This window comes from Oncorhynchus keta, chromosome 28 (genome assembly GCF_023373465.1).
Source record: "Oncorhynchus keta strain PuntledgeMale-10-30-2019 chromosome 28, Oket_V2, whole genome shotgun sequence".
Lineage (NCBI taxonomy): Eukaryota > Metazoa > Chordata > Actinopteri > Salmoniformes > Salmonidae > Oncorhynchus > Oncorhynchus keta.
The window spans coordinates 51282462-51298678 of record NC_068448.1 but is presented as its reverse complement, the minus strand read 5'-3'; the positions used below and the strand labels follow the sequence as shown (position 1 = coordinate 51298678).

The following is a 16217-nucleotide window of genomic DNA, read 5'->3' as shown; positions in this document are numbered from 1 at the left end:
ACAGTATCCTACCATATTCTTACAGGCTATTCATTGGCATATATGTCAATATATTTTGGCATTTCGTTAGGCTTATAGCCTATTATTTGCAACCACAAAGATGCTAGTCGTCTTCCATTCATCCTGCGGTTTTCAAATTGCGCTGGGAATAATATATCAATTTATCCATCACTCCATTGAACTAGCCTACATCCCTAGTTCTTTCAAACCTGCTTCCTCAGCGCGACAATCTGTTCGTTATATTCTGTCGGCCGATTTCTCCCCTGCCCTGCATCGGGGACTTGAGAATGGCAGCCAATCGGAGGCCCAGTCCCTTTTATTTCAGCTACGGACATCCACACAGAGAAGTGATGCTGCCTGCGCGAAACAGTGAAGCGCAGTTGAGGAACAGCCTTGAAGCGCTTTTGGAACTGCTGCAGTGAACGAACGGATACACTTCGCCCTCATCCCAACAATCGCCACTTCGCTATCGTAGGATTTCACCAACAGAAAAAGAAGTTCCGTGGAAGGTGAGTGAAGCGATCAAATCAACTTTTTTATATATATATACAGTGCTATTTCGCTTTGTGTTTTCTGGCAGAATGAATGGTGTTCCCGATAAAGAAGGCGATGGTTTGAAAACTGCCGAGTCGAGTGTCCATTAAGACCTAGAGGTTATTGGTGTATTTATTGAACGTTGCGCATGAATTGATTTCCAGGTACTGTTGTATGTTCAATATTTCCGACTACAGACCTATGTACTGATCTAGGTGATTCATAAATGAGGGTCAGTATAGGCGACTTAACTTTAGCCTGCCATACATCACTGGAAGTTGCTTGAAATATCACTCGATGTGCAATGCATTAGACATCACTGACCACTATTGTCCTCTGCGTCAACTTTTGGGTTTCATTTATTGTAGACCACAATGTTGGATAATATTCTGTCTCAGCTGCAACGTGGGACACATTTGTGTTCATTCATTTGACTGCTTCAGATCAGATGTACAGTAGAGTACGGTAGCACTGTGATGGCACCACAAGTCAACACATCATGTGGAGTGATAAACGTATGACAATGTAATTGTTTACATTTTCTTTTGTATGTATTATTCGTTGTTTATTGGTGCTATATGAAATGCGCACCTTCTTCCTCTTTATACTTTCCCACTGGTTAAGCTACGGGTATCGATGCAGGTAAAGGCTACTGTAGAATAGGTTACATGCGCTGATGAAAATAGAATTCTCTCTCTGTACAGTTGCACTTTGCGTGACGCGGTGTAGCATAGCGCACGTGCCAGGTCACGATTATATGCTCCTGGAGTTGCCTGAAGTTTTCAAAGTAGCCCGTGTCTCCTCAATCGAGCCCTCATTCATAATATATTCATTATATGTGTGGCTTTTAGAGTATTAATTTGAAAAGGTAAATTCCGGTACAGGCTATGCTATCGATTTCCTTAACATTTTCGCATTCACACTTTAATTGCTTGCATGATTTTGATTGAGCAGCTCTCGTTAGGTTAGTTACCTGTTGCAGTTTCATTGGATAGTATGGTTGCTTTCCTCCTGGGTTTGTTTTGGTGCCAAGTTGGCCTATATCACAAACGTTGCTCCATAGCCTATGCCTTTGCCTTCGCGAATGCAGCATATACATATCTTCCATTTTAGAAAATAGAAAATAGATTCTCAGGTCTAAGAAGCTTCAGGTGAGCGCTACTGGTCGCGTGCACTGCATTCTGGGAATCTGTCTATTCCTAAAAAAAAAAAAGCGTATTATAAAAATACATCTTGGCTACTGTACCTTCCTCTAGCCTCCAGATTGCTTCATGTTGGTTATATTGCTCTAGCTCCCTAAGGCCTGCAGCAATATGCCTGGAGGAGGCCAAGAAGTTCTTAGGGGGAGTTGACTAACTACCAGGGGAATATGCTGCAAGAGTATCACTCTACAAATTACCAACAGAGACATGTGCAATAAGCAGATCATGCACTACGTTATAATGGAGGCTTTGGAAATAAACAACATTTTACATTGACACATGCAAGGAGTTGGGTAATAGGCCTAATGCTGATGTGTTTTTCATAATTCACCCATCTGCATTTTAAAATTACTTATCACCATTTTGTTTGCGTAAGGCAGATGACAGCAATTTTCTAGTGTAAAATAACTTACTAGTGTGGCGAGACTGAGGCTTTTGCAACAGAACAGGTTGTATAGCTGAGTTTTTACATACGTATTCTGGTTTGAAGTTGTAAGATGAGAGAGTAGCATAGTATCTGTGTCTGATCAAAGACATGTGGAGAACACGGCAGGTACTGAATATTTAACGCTTCTACAAATAGGTTTTGTGTGTGTGTGTGTGTGTGTGTGTGTGTGTGTGTGTGTGTGTGTGTGTGTGTGTGTGTGTGTGTGTGTGTGTGTGTGTGTGTGTGTGTGTGTGTGTGTGTGTGGCTTATAAAGATGTACAGGTAATGGAACAGACAAATTAAAACCATTAACCTCAGGGGTTTTAAATGAATACATTGGATCACAGAGACAGACAGACATTCAATATTTCATCAATGGATCACCCCCCCAAAAAAAAAAAATCTATATTCCACAGGTTATTTGCATAATCAGGGCGATTTTAAAGGCTCGATGTTGTTATGAGGTGAAGCTGATTGTCTGTCTTATCAATCGGCTCGTCTTTTCTCTCTCTGGTCTCTGGAGTGTTAGTGTGATGATGATGACATCACAGGATGTTAGTAAACCCGATGGCTGGGCTGTCTGATGACCAATGACCCATTGCTGATTACATTATCCCCGCTCCAGATGGACAGCGTCATTTTGATGTGTCCTGCTCCAGAATAATATTGAACCTTTCAAGTGCTCAGTCCTTCAAGCAGCAGCATCTGGACCTAATGAAATCACATCCCCATGCCCACTGACTGTCTCTACCACCGCACTATCCCTATGGGAATCTCCTCACAGCACAGAGACACACAAAACTAATCCCATATTCTTCCTCTCTGTGTGTGTGCGTGTGTGTGTCTGTGTGTCTGTGTGTCTGTGTGTCTGTGTGTCTGTGTGTGTGTGTGTGTGTGCGTGTGTGCGGGGCACCTTGATTGTTTCCCTGCATTAGTCAAGGTCCATATATGTTGTGATTATCTTTGGTTGTATTGAAAGCAAAGGTATAAAGATTGAAAATTGTTAGAATATTCCTGGGATTATTAACTAAAATGGAGTATGGTCTCGCTAGAGACTGTTAGAAGAATGGCCTTTAGTCTTTTGCCCACATGGAAAACATGCCCCCTGGTGGACAGAAGAGACATGGAAACTAGGTGGTTATGACTGCTGTCGTCACCAAAACAAAGTATTTTGAAGTCTATGTGAGAACAATGACAACCTGGTAACTCTGTGCTAATGGTGTATCTTCATTCAGGAAGCTATGGTCAGAATGTTATTCTGCTTGTGTTCAGCTACAAAACCATCAAGACTTGTACAGGTCCTTCTGTAGCTCAGTTGGTAGAGCATGGCGCTTGTAACGCCAGGCTAGTGGGTTCGATCCCCGGGACCACCCATACGTAGAATGTATGCACACATGACTAAGTCGCTTTGGATAAAAGCGTCTGCTAAATGGCATATATATACTTAGTGCTGACGTCCCATACATTTGAGAAGTCTGTTTTTGGTTATTCCCAAAAATATGTTTTTAAAAAATGGGGCGTTTTATGTGTGAGATTAAGTACACTGTGAGAGTAGATCAATGACACCAGCCCTCTCAGTTGTTAATTGGTAATTGTCTGTATTGCGTGTACAAAAGAAAAGCAACCAGGCAGAAATAGACTGTACATGTCTATTGTACTATTGTTGAAATATGCAATAAATGTACAGTAGTTTCATAGCTGTTGTGTATGGTGGCCATGAACATGTACAGTCGTGGCCAAAAGTTTTGAGAATGACACAAATATTAATTTTCACAAAGTCTGCTGCCTCAGTGTCTTTAGATATCTTTGTCAGATGTTACTATGGAATACTGAAGTACAATTATAAGCATTTCTTACGTGTCAATGGCTTTTATTTACAATTACATGAAGTTGATGCAAAGAGTCAATATTTGCAGTGTTGACCCTTCTTTTTCAAGACCTCTGTAATCCGCCCTGGCATGCTGTCAATTAACTTCTGGGCCACATCCTGACTGATGGCAGCCCATTCTTACATAATCAATGCTTGGAGTTTGTCAGAATTTGTGGGGTTTTGTTTGTCCACCCGCCTCTTGAGGATTGACCACAAGTTCTCAATGGGATTAAGGTCTGGGGAGTTTCCTGTTCATGGACCCAAAATATCGATGTTTTGTTCCCCGAGCCACTTAGTTATCACTTTTGCCTTATGGCAAGGTGCTCTAAACTGTTCCTGGATAGTTGGGAGAAGTTGCTCTCGGAGGAAGTGTTGGTACCATTCTTTATTCAAGGCTGTGTTCTTAGGGAAAATTGTGAGTGAGCTCACTCCCTTGGCTGAGAAGCTACCCCACACATGAATGGTCTCAGGATGCTTTACTGTTGGCATGACACAGGACTGATGGTAGTGCTCACCTTCTCTTCTCCGGACAAGCTTTTTTCCGGATGCCCCAAACAAGTGGAAAGCGGATTCATCAGAGAAAATGACTTTACCCCAGTCCTCAGCAGTTGAATCCCTGTACCTTTTGCAAAATATCAGTCTCTCCCTCGTGTTTTTCCTGGAGAGGAGTGGCTTTTTAGCTGCCCTTTTTGACACCAGACCATCCTCCAAAAGTCTTCACCTCACTGTGCGTGCAGATGCACTCACACCTGCCTGCTGCCATTCCTGTAATAATCAAATCTAATTTTATTTGTCACATGCAGATGTTAATGCAAGTGTAGCGAAATGCTTGTGCTTCTAGTTCCGACAATGCACTGATAAACGACGAGTAACCTAACTATTTCAGTACAACTACATTATACACACAAGTGTAAAGGGATGAAAAGGGATGTAGAGATGAAGAATATGTACATAAAAATACACTGCTCAAAAAAATAAAGGGAATACTTAAACTACACAATGTAACTCCAAGTCAATCACACTTCTGTTAAATCAAACTGTCCACTTAGGAAGCAAGACTGATTGACAATAAATTTCACATGCTGTTGTGCAAATGGAATAGACAACAGGTGGAAATTATAGGCATTTAGTAAGACACCCCCAATAAAGGAGTGGTTCTGCAAGTGGAGACCACAGACCACTTCTCTATGCTTCCTGGCTGATGTTTTGGTCACTTTTGAATGCTGGCGGTGCTTTCACTCTAGTGGTAGCATGAGACAGAGTCTACAACCCACACAAGTGGCTCAGGTAGTGCAGCTCATCCAGGATGGCACATCAATGAGGGCTGTGGCAAGAAGGTTTGCTGTGTCTGTCAGTGTAGTGTCCAGAGCATGGAGGCGCTACCAGGAGAAAGGCCAGTACATCAGGAGACATGGAGGAGGCCATAAGAGGGCAACAACCCAGCAGCAGGACCTCTACCTCTGCCTTTGTGCAAGGAGGAGCACAGCCAGAGCCCTGCAAAATGACCTCCAGCAGGCCACAAATGTGCATGTGTCTGCTCAAACGGTCAGAAACAGTCTCCATGAGGGTGGTATGAGGGTCCGACGTCCACAGGTGGGGGTTGTGCTTGCAGCCCAACACCGTGCAGGACGTTTGGCATTTGCCAGAGAACACCAAGATTGGCAAATTCGCCACTGGCGCCCTGTGCTCTTCACAGATGAAAGCAGGTTCACATTGAGCACATGTGACAGACGTGACAGTCTGGAGATGCCGTGGAGAACGTTCTGCTGCCTGCAACATCCTCCAGAAGGACCGGTTTGGCGGTGGGTCAGTCATGGTGTGGGGTGGCATTTCTTTGGAGTGCCGCACAGCCCTCCATGTGCTCGCCAGAGGTAGCCAGACTGCCATAAGGTACCGAGATGAGATCCTCAGACCCCTTGTGAGACCATATGCTGGTGTGGTTGGCCCTGGGTTCCTCCTACTGCAAGACAATGCTAGACCTCATGTGGCTGGAGTGTGTCAGCAGTTCCTGCAAGAGGAAGGCATTGATGCTATGGACTGGCTCGCCCATTCCCCAGACCTGAATCCAATTGAGTACATCTGGGACATAATGTCTCGCTCCATCCACCAACGCCACGTTGCACCACAGACAGTCCAGGAGTTGGCGGATGCTTTAATCCACGTCTGGGAGGAGATCCCTCATCAGGAGCATGCCCATGCATTGTCGGGAGGTCATACAGGCACGTGGAGGCCACACACACTACTGAGCCTCATTTGGACTTGTTTTAAGGACATTACATCAAAGTTGGATCAGCCTGTAGTGTGGTTTTCCACTTTGATTTTGAGTGTGACTCCAAATCCAGACCTCCATGGGTTGATACATTTGATTTCCATTGATAATTTTCGTGTGATTTTGTTGTCAGCACATTCAACTATGTTTAGAAAAAAAGCATTTAATAAGAGTATTTCATTCATTCAGATCTAGAATGTGTTATTTTAGTGTTCCCTTTTTTTGAGCAGTGTATATGAATGAGTGATGGTACAGAACGGCGTAGGCAAGATGTAGTAGATGGTACCGAGTACAGTATATACATTTGAGATGTGTAATGTAGGGTATGTAAACATTATATTAATTGGCATTGTTTAAAGTGGCTAGTGATACATTTTGTACATATATTTTTCCATTATTAAAGTGGCTGGAGTTGAGTCAGTATGTTGGCAGCAGCCACTCAATGTTAGTGGTGGCTGTTTAACAGTCTGATGGCCTTGAGATAGAAGCTGTTTTTCAGTCTCTCGGTCCCTGCTTTCATGCACCTGTACTGACCTCGGGTGGTTGTTGTCCTTGATGATCTTTATGACCTTCCTGTGACATCGGGTGGTGTAGGTGTCCTGGAGGGCAGGTAGTTTGTCCCCGGTGATGCGTTGTGCAGGCCCTACTAAATCAAATCAAATCAAATGTATTTATATAACCCTTCGTACATCAGCTGATATCTCAAAGTGCTGTACAGAAACCCAGCCTAAAACCCCAAACAGCAAGCAATGCAGGGGTAGAAGCACGGTACTACCCTCTGGAGAGCCTTACGGTTGTGGGCGGAGCAGTTGCCATATCAGGTGGTGATACAGTCCGACAGGATGCTCTTGATTGTGCGTTCCTGGCGCTTGCTGGACTTTCTTAGGTGATCTGAAGCCTTCATTTGCTCCTAATGAAAGGGAGGATATTTTGTTGCTAGGGTAAATTTACACTACAGTGTGTAAAAGGTATCTATCGTGGTTCCTGGAAGTGCTGAAGTGTTGAGCTAAGGATGAGGAGATAAAAAAAATAAAAAACATTAAATACATTTTTTACCCAATTTCATGGTATCTAATTGTTTTTTAGTAGCTACTATCTTGTCTCATCGCTACAACTCCCGTACGGGCTCGGGAGAGATGAAGGTTGAAAGTCATGCGTCCTCTGATACACAACCCAACCAAGCCGCACTGCTTCTTAACACAGCGCCCATCCAAAGCCAGCCGCACCAATGTGTCGGAGGAAACACTGTGCACCTTCAACCTCGGGTTAGCTTGCACTGCGCCCGGCCCACCACAGGAGTCACTGGTGCGCGATGAGACAAGGATATCCCTACCAGCCAAGCCCTCCCTAACTCGGACGATGCTAGGGCAATTGTGCGTCACCCCACGGACCTTCCGGTCGCGGCCGGTTACGACAGAGCCTGGGCACGAACCCAGGGTCTCTGGTGGCACACCTTTGAGACACTGTAACTCTAATGTTGTACAGTAGCCGTCTGATGTGGGTATGGTGACAGCTCGGTAGTAAAGAAGAAACAGTACAGGCTCAGCCATTAGACAGACATGGCGTACAAAGGCAGTCGATATTAAATCAGTAGGCTCATGTCTCTGGGTTGGGAGATTCTGTAATTGCTGCCAAAGCAATCTGCCAACACGTTTCCCCCTTCCTCTCCATGTGAATACGCTGCCTGGCTTCACCAATTACCGAGAAGCTGAAGGACAGCTAGCTTCAGAGCTTTAGGACTGACTCAGTAACAGCGGGGATCCTATGTGTCCCAATGTCACCCACTCTATTTAGTGCACTACTTTTGACCATGGTACATAGGGCTCTGTTCAAAAGAGTGCACTATTTAAGAAATGGGGTGACATTTGGGATGGGGCCTCTCTCTCATCCTCTGTCTGAGGAAGTAAGGGCTAATGGCAATTTAAGGGAACTGCCTTACCATCAGCTCCTGCAAGAGTTGGAGAGTTTAGCGGACATATTTGCATAACTGACATCACCACCCACTCCCTCGCAGTGAATGCATAGGCTCACTGAAATGCACACATGCGTCACGGATACGGACACACAGGCAGGTACACACTAGGGTAGGGCAATATTACGATGGAATTATCTATCGAAAATGATTGACTGCCTATTTGAACTTGACTGGCTCTGCGCAGAAAATATAATCTCTCTCTCTCTCTCTCTCTCTCTCTCTCTCTCTCTCTCTCTCTCTCTCTCTCTCTCTCTCTCTCTCTCTCTCTCTCTCTCTCTCTCTCTCTCTCTCTCTCTCTCTTCGATAGGCTATGAAAATGACTATATTAAGAGAGGACAATATTAAGAGAGGACAATGAGGCAAATAAAGCAATCATTATCCAGTTCTGAAGATGCTTTGCTTCTATCCAGCCAATGATTTATAACTCACTATGGCAAGACAGGCCGTTCCTCATCAGTTGACTGTCACTTTGCTCCATCATCTGGGCACCAAACAGACATAGACAGACACACAAAAACCTGCTGAAACTCCACCAGAAAAGTAAATTATAAAATATTTGCCTGCACTTAGCCTCTGTCCAAGGTTTCAACAACATTATCTTTCATAATGATTCATCCAGTTGTAGCATGCGATTTTGCGCTATTTTGAACCAAACCATTTGGGTCAGTCAATAGACGGCGATACTATCATATATCACAATGTTTTGTGAGCATATAATCACGATAGGACAAAGGTTGACACCGCGCTAGTACACACACACACCGTACCCCTCTGAAACACAGACACACCAAAGATTGCACAAAGCAAAAAGGTATAAGGTTCTCAACACGCTTCTCAGCACAATTTAACAAGATATATTAGTCACACAGGAGGCAGCAGAGAGCCAGCCGGCCATAGTGCTCAGCAGACTGGGCTCTGACTGGGCACTGACTAGGGGAGAGAGATAGTGATTTACCACAAAGCCCTGTATACCATGGCACCATTTCAGAGTCTGGGAAGTCATATGATTGAGGCATGGCCATGAAAGCCCACAAACACAGTAGCTAGCTATTGCTTTCTCTTTTTACTTGAGGAAAAAGGCTTGGAAAGAGTAGGAATTGGGGTAAGAGGGATTTACGATGGCTAAAACCATACTCTGTTAGATACAGTTACTATACAGCTTACAATGCAGGTTTTTGCTAAAGGAGTGTTTTTGGACTTTTGTATATGATATGTGTGTATTCTCTCAGTAGTATGATCTGTGTGTCTTAGCTGCGATGTGAGCTATAAGGTGTGGAGTGATAGATGAAGAGTGTAAGTGAACAGCAGGACACACACACACACACCACGGTTTCCTATAGGAAAATGTGGAGCCGGACATTGGACCGGCAGGATTTTCATTGATCAGACATTAGAGTAATGTCCTGGACCCATATGCATTGGGTGCGTAACCTAATTAGGGTGTCCACCCAAGGTGCTCAGAATGACAGATGTCACATTTAGATTATGGTTATTCATCTTAACAGAACATGCAACTCGAGGATGCAACGTGTCCTCCTTACCGAATTCCGATTTGCACTGAAGATGTTAGAATAACTGTCACATTTACGTTTCCTCAGCTAGCAAGACGAGTAATGAACAGCAAAATCACAAGTCTTTGTCAATCTAATGTCCCCCATAGTAGAAAAGTTTGTCTATTCTATTGGTCAGTTAGTCGTCCTGTGCGAGAAAGAAATAGCCTATGCCAAACTGTCTGGGACAGTTCTGGGACGATATGTCCCAAATTCATATAACCAGTAGTCCTAGGCTACATAAACAAAATCTACTTTAAAAAGCAATGAGGATGATGCAACAGATCAGTACATTTAGATTAAAATGTTGATAAACTATTATTTCTTCACATTATAAGCGCAGCAATGTGCACAATGCAATAGGGCTACGCGCAAATGTTAATTCCATAATGCAATTAGCGGGAACACACAGTTCCCGCCATGCTTTCCACCTGGCTACCCCTACCCCGGTCAACTGCACTGTACCCCCCACAGCAACTCGCCCAAGCCTTCCCAATTTCTCCTTCTCCCAAATCCAGTCAGCTGATGTTCTGAAAGAGCTGCAAAATCTGGACCCCTACAAATCAGCCGGGCTAGACAATCTGGACCCTTTCTTTCTAAAACTATCTGCCGAAATTGTTGCAACCCCTATTACTAGCCTGTTCAACCTCTCTTTCATGTCGTCTGAGATTCCCAAAGATTGGAAAGCAGCTGCGGTCATCCCCCTCTTCAAAGGTGGAGACACTCTTGACCTAAACTGCTACAGACCTATATCCGTCCTACCCTGCCTTTCTAAGGTCTTCGAAAGCCAAGTCAACAAACAGATTACTACCGACCATTTCGAATCCCCCCGCACCTTCTTCGCTATGCAATCTGGTTTCAGATCTGGTCATGGGTGCACCTCAGCCACGCTCAAGGTCCTGAACGATATCTTAACCGCCATCGATAAGAAACAATACTGTGCAGCCGTATGTCATTTACAAAATAGCCTCCAATACCCTTCTCAATAAATTAGATGCAGTCTATCACAGTGCCATCTGTTTTGTCACCAAAGCCCCATATTCTACCCACCACTGCGACCTGTATGATCTCGTTGGCTTGCCCTCGCTTCATACTCGTTGCCAAACCCACTGGCTCCAGGTCATCTACATGACCCTGCTAGGTAAAATCCCCCCTTATCTCAGCTTGCTGGTCACCATAGCAGCACCCACCTGTAGCACGCACTCCAGCAGGTATATCTCTCTGGTCACCCCTAAAACCAATTCTTCCTTTGGTCGCCTCTCCTTCCAGTTCTCTGCTGCCAATGACTGGAACGAACTACAACAATCTCTGAAACTGGAAACCTTTATCTCGCTCACTAGCTTTAAGCACCAGCTGTCAGAGCAGCTCACTGCACCTGTACATAGCCCATCTATAAATAGCCCAAACAACTACCTCTTCCCCTACTGTATTTCATTATTTATTTTTGCTCCTTTGCACCCCATTATTTTTTATTTAATCTACCATTCCAGTGTTTTACTTGCTATATTGTATTTACTTCGCCACCATGGCCTTTTTTTGCCTTTACCTCCATTATCTCACCTCATTTGCTCACATCGTATGTAGACTTATTTTTCTACTGTATGATTTTTTTACTCCATGTATAACTCTGTGTTGTTGTATGTGTCGAACTGCTTTGCTTTATCTTGGCCATGTCGCAATTGTAAATGAGAACTTGTTCTCAACTTGCCTACCTGGTTAAATAAAGGTGAATTTTTTATTTATTTTTTAAATAGGCTACTGGTTTCATTGGCATATGGAAGTCTATAAAATAATGGCCTCAATGTTTCTATGGTCGGATTTTACATTGAAGCAAGGTAAGACATGTCTCATAATATGAAGTAAAACATTCAGGCTTCAAACAATTAAGTATATATTTTCAAAATGCATACTGCCTCCAGCTCATTGCAAAGTGCTGTGTGACTCGCTGAAGCCTGTCTACCATTGCCTATCTGCACTTGAATGGCGTATGGGAGCGCTCTTAAATTACAGTACTAGCTGAGAAATAAAAATAGTAGTCATTTTTAATTATGGCCATCAAAACTGTTTTTAACAAGCAATTGCATTTAGAATTGTTATGCAATGATTGGGCTTATAAAAACATGTTTCACTCCAGCAGCAACTAATGAACTGTTTGAGAAGCAGTAGCAGCAGCTTTCATGCCGTCTGACAGATTTTCCACTCATAGGCTCTGTATCGGTATGCTGTGCGTGTGTAACATACATAACTACTAACGAAAATACACACGCGGCAATTGAATGAACTAAATTATGCAAATTAACCTATAGACCAATAAGCATGTCAAATATATTTCCATCAACGAATAGACTAAAAGGCATTATTTTGCAATGGGATTTTTTGTCAATTGGCCGGTACCAGTTTTATTTATTGGCTTTTCATTTTTTTAATCGGCCAAAAGCCATCTATTACCAGCCAATGGAAACCCTGACACACACACATAATAACACAGGTTCAGCAGCAGCTTCACTCTGTCTGGATTCCTGACAGTGAACAGCCCCGGCGCATAATTCCACTGCTATGTACAGCCTGCATCCCAAATGGAACCCTATTCCAAATATAGTTCACTTCTTTTGACCAGACCAGAGCCCATAGGAATAGGGTGCCATATGGGACAAAGCCACAGACTGCAGTAAGTGGACTGAGGACGTAAAAGAGTGTCTTGAGGGAAGAACAGAACAGAACATGACAGTCAGTTAATAAGTGTTGAGAAGAAGACCAAGTGGAGGCCAGACCACAGACAACAATGTCTGTCTGACTCAACATACTGTACTGTACAGGAGGATCTGACTGGTGTTAGAGAAAAGGAAGGGATCCTATTGACTATTGGATGAGAAGGGGGCAAAACGAAGAGATCACAGTTCCAAGCAGAAGACGAGGAGTATTAGTGGTTAGTTGTGATACATAGAAGAGGAATGGGTGACAGGGGGGAGGGTGACTGGCTAGAGCAGGTACTGTGGGAAAGGAGAGGCGGATCGAGCTGAATGGGGTGATAATGACGCATGCTTACTCCTGCAAGGCCTGCCATGGTTCTGTCAGCACAACAGATAACTGTCAACTCCAGGGAACACTACTGTGATTCTCTAACACCAAGGAAGGTGTGTGTGTGTGATGGATTGTTGATTGTCTGTCAGTGTGTGTGTGCCTACGAATGTGATGTGTGTACGTAGCAACACCTGAGGATCTGTCTTTTTCAGCCATCTATGTCTTGTGTTTGAGGGGTGCAAAATCCACATCTTTGCTGAATTGTTTGCTTTCATTTTCCTCCTGCGACTCTTTCATCCAATTGCTTGTGCCTGTCATTTTTTCCCGTTAATGTAATGACCGCGGAAATGTTTGTAATGACCTGTCAAATATAGCCCGGTAATGGCTGAAATGGGCTCAATGGAATGCATTGTCATTCCGTTGCATCTATAAGAAAGCTAAAGCTTCGTCGGGGATTTAACACATTATCTCGACACTTACATCATACGAAAGAGAAGAAAAATAACTTTATTTTGATAGGTGTATATTTTTTTGGTGGAATTGAAAGAAGTAATACTTTAATACAGTTGAAATATTTACAAATTAGATGCACTGAAATGAAATCAACTCCCTCAGATTTAGTGATATTACAGTGCATCTGATCTCGCGAACAATGTAAAGTATGTATAGATAGATAGGTGTAATCTCGAGCCGACAATGTACATTTTTAAGCCGAAGGTATCCTGTTGTTGTCACACTTGTTGAATTATGCAACAGAACGTGACAACGACAGCAAGTAATGAGGCAGTCTAGACAATGCAGGTGAGTGCAGCTAGATTAAGACCGAGCACGTTTTTGGTGGTCGCAAGCCCTGAATTAATACCTGAATTCCCACCACAATCCCTGAACACTGGTCATTATTTGTCAGTGCCAGTAAAATGTTTATGTGCAATAATGCAGTCAATATCTGATGGATCAATGGAGTATCTTCATCCATTGTCCAACTGTTGCATTTATTAGAATTGTTTTAAAGTGTACGTGTGTATCTATGTCTTTATGTGTATATACTGTGTGTTGGCAGCAGAGGGGGAGGGATGTTATTTCCACACCCTAACAGTCTTCAGAAGTAATGATGCAGGTTATTGCATATGACTTGTAACACCTCGGCCCAGTGGGCGTTCACAGTGGGACAGGCTGTCCTTGTACATTCGCCTTTAGGGGATGTGCTTCTGTCCTGCTGCCTGCCATAACCCAGAGCAAAGCGGTGTGTGTGTGCGTGTGTGTGTGTGATAGAGTGAGCTAATTCAGACAGACCTAGCCCTCTCGACCTGCAGTTGATAGCTTCCCTGCCTGTTGTGACACTGATATCCGGATGCCATATCACATTTTGCATGGTATTTTTCTCTCCCCATTGTCCTCTCATGCTATACATTAGACTGGGGAAGAAGCGCATTGACTTGTTCACAAGAGGCTTTCATAGGCTTCAGCACAGTAGGTCTTCAGATTGTCCCTTAATCTCACTTGTTCTTATTATTCTCCCATGTCTGAACGCATTCATGATCTCAAGTTACAGTTAGTACAAATACTATGAATTATCTGAACATCCACAAACCAGGTGGACCTTGGTCTCTTTTTCATTTCAGAACAGCTTGGTGTTTCATCAATTTCAAGTGTTTCTACAACTGTTAGATCATGAATGAACATCATAATGTGGACACTAATCAAAGGGTTTGTGAAAAAGAGAGTCTATTTAAACTCTAGGTCTATATCTAATCCCAGATGTGGCATACTGGAACCATACAAGCTTGTTGGAATGGTACAATACAAGCTGTCTGGAGAGTGACAGTCACAAGATGACCATGGACTAATAACTATTCAACAATACCACAGTGTATAGGCCTATCGGGGGGCCAGGGGCTGGAGTCCCTTCAGTACATTAGGTGGAACATGTCCTCAGTCCCTTTGTGAAAAGGTCACCCTTTGAGACCCAAAACAGCTGAACATGGCACCGTGACACACTTAACTGACAGGCGGATTTGTATGGGCTGCAAAGGCCTCCAATTACTTTCTGACACCACTGTCCATCAAAGAGGAAGAGACCTAGGACCTGACAGGGAGGGAGGGAGGTGTGTGAGTGTGTGTGTCATATTGCCGAAGACGCACACACCACAGCCTAAAAGTCCACCAACCCCGATCATGGTGGAGGAGCTGCAGGGTACAACTCGTTAATTGAGTTTGATCTAATGAAGGCAATGCGAAATGAGGGTTATTGTTAGCCCTGAGGACAATACCAAAGTTGAATTTGATGTAAGATGCTCGGGGAATTTCTTTGAAATGGAAAAATTGCATTAAACATTCCATTTATATTAATTATATTGTGCTTGTTATTATTAGCTGTGGTGTGCTACTCTTAGTAGCAGTAGAAAGAGCAGCAGCATAAGATCCAAAATTCCCTATCCGGTCATAGGTTCAGTACACATTACTGCATTCTGTATCAGAAAGTTCAAAGGATGCCATGTCCAAGCTCTACGAACGCGACCTCTGACCCGCCCTCTGCTACACTGCCCTGCTGAGAATCACACACAACAAAGATGTGGTGAGGCTGCACTCTGCCCGTATGTAAATAAGGTCTGTTTTTATTTGTAATACATTTGCAAATGTAAAAAAAAAAAAAACTGTTTTCACTTTGTCATTTATGGGGTATTTAATCAATTTTAGAATAAGGCTGTAACGTAGCAAAATGTGGAAAAAGTCAAGGGGTCTGAATTCCTTCTGAATGCACTTTGCAAGTAGCCATTGCAAACTAGCTATTTAATAGTGGCTATCAGTTTTTTTTTCTTCTAATTGTGCTTTGTGACAATGTCAAGCACTGAGTCGAAATCATTCCCATATTAATTACCTTCTATTTTGGATAATCCACATCAAGGATCAAGTTTGTTTGTTCTTGTTTTCCCCATTTCCGCCTGACAGACGATGTGCTTGCAGCCTATTTTTACGTCCAATCACTGTACCCATATGGCTAATAAAACTCGTTCATTTTGCGTTGTGATAATGCCATTTAGACTTCAGAAAATAGCGGGTCATATTCAACAAAACTACCATTTATTTTGGATAGTCAACATTTAGGGGAAATAGTTTTCATCCTGCATATGTTCTTGACTGAGTTTGCTAAATCTACAACTAATGTCACATTAGGGTGGTACATGCTATCTTGTTTAGTAACCCGAACCAAATTAAGGCTGTTGGCAATGTAGCTATGTCTTTCGTACAGTAGCGATCCGTTGTTGATTTTCCTCTGTAGCGTTCGTAACACCAAATGTTTTCCTCTGTGAGAAATGTTGTTTGGTTATATGCTGTAAGACCCCCTAATGTATATGGTATATGGCATTT

General features: G+C 43.2%; 1 protein-coding gene across 1 annotated transcript in view; it reads left to right on the top strand.

Moving 5' to 3' along the window:
* The first annotated feature begins 268 nt into the window (after positions 1 to 268).
* Positions 269 to 16217, top strand: part of LOC118361553 (cadherin-6-like) — an 80980-nt gene continuing 65031 nt past the window's right edge. Inside the window, exon 1 of the mRNA XM_035741575.2 lies at positions 269 to 509. The gene's annotated coding sequence lies outside the window, so the exon portion shown is untranslated. The remainder of the gene's footprint in view (positions 510 to 16217) is intronic.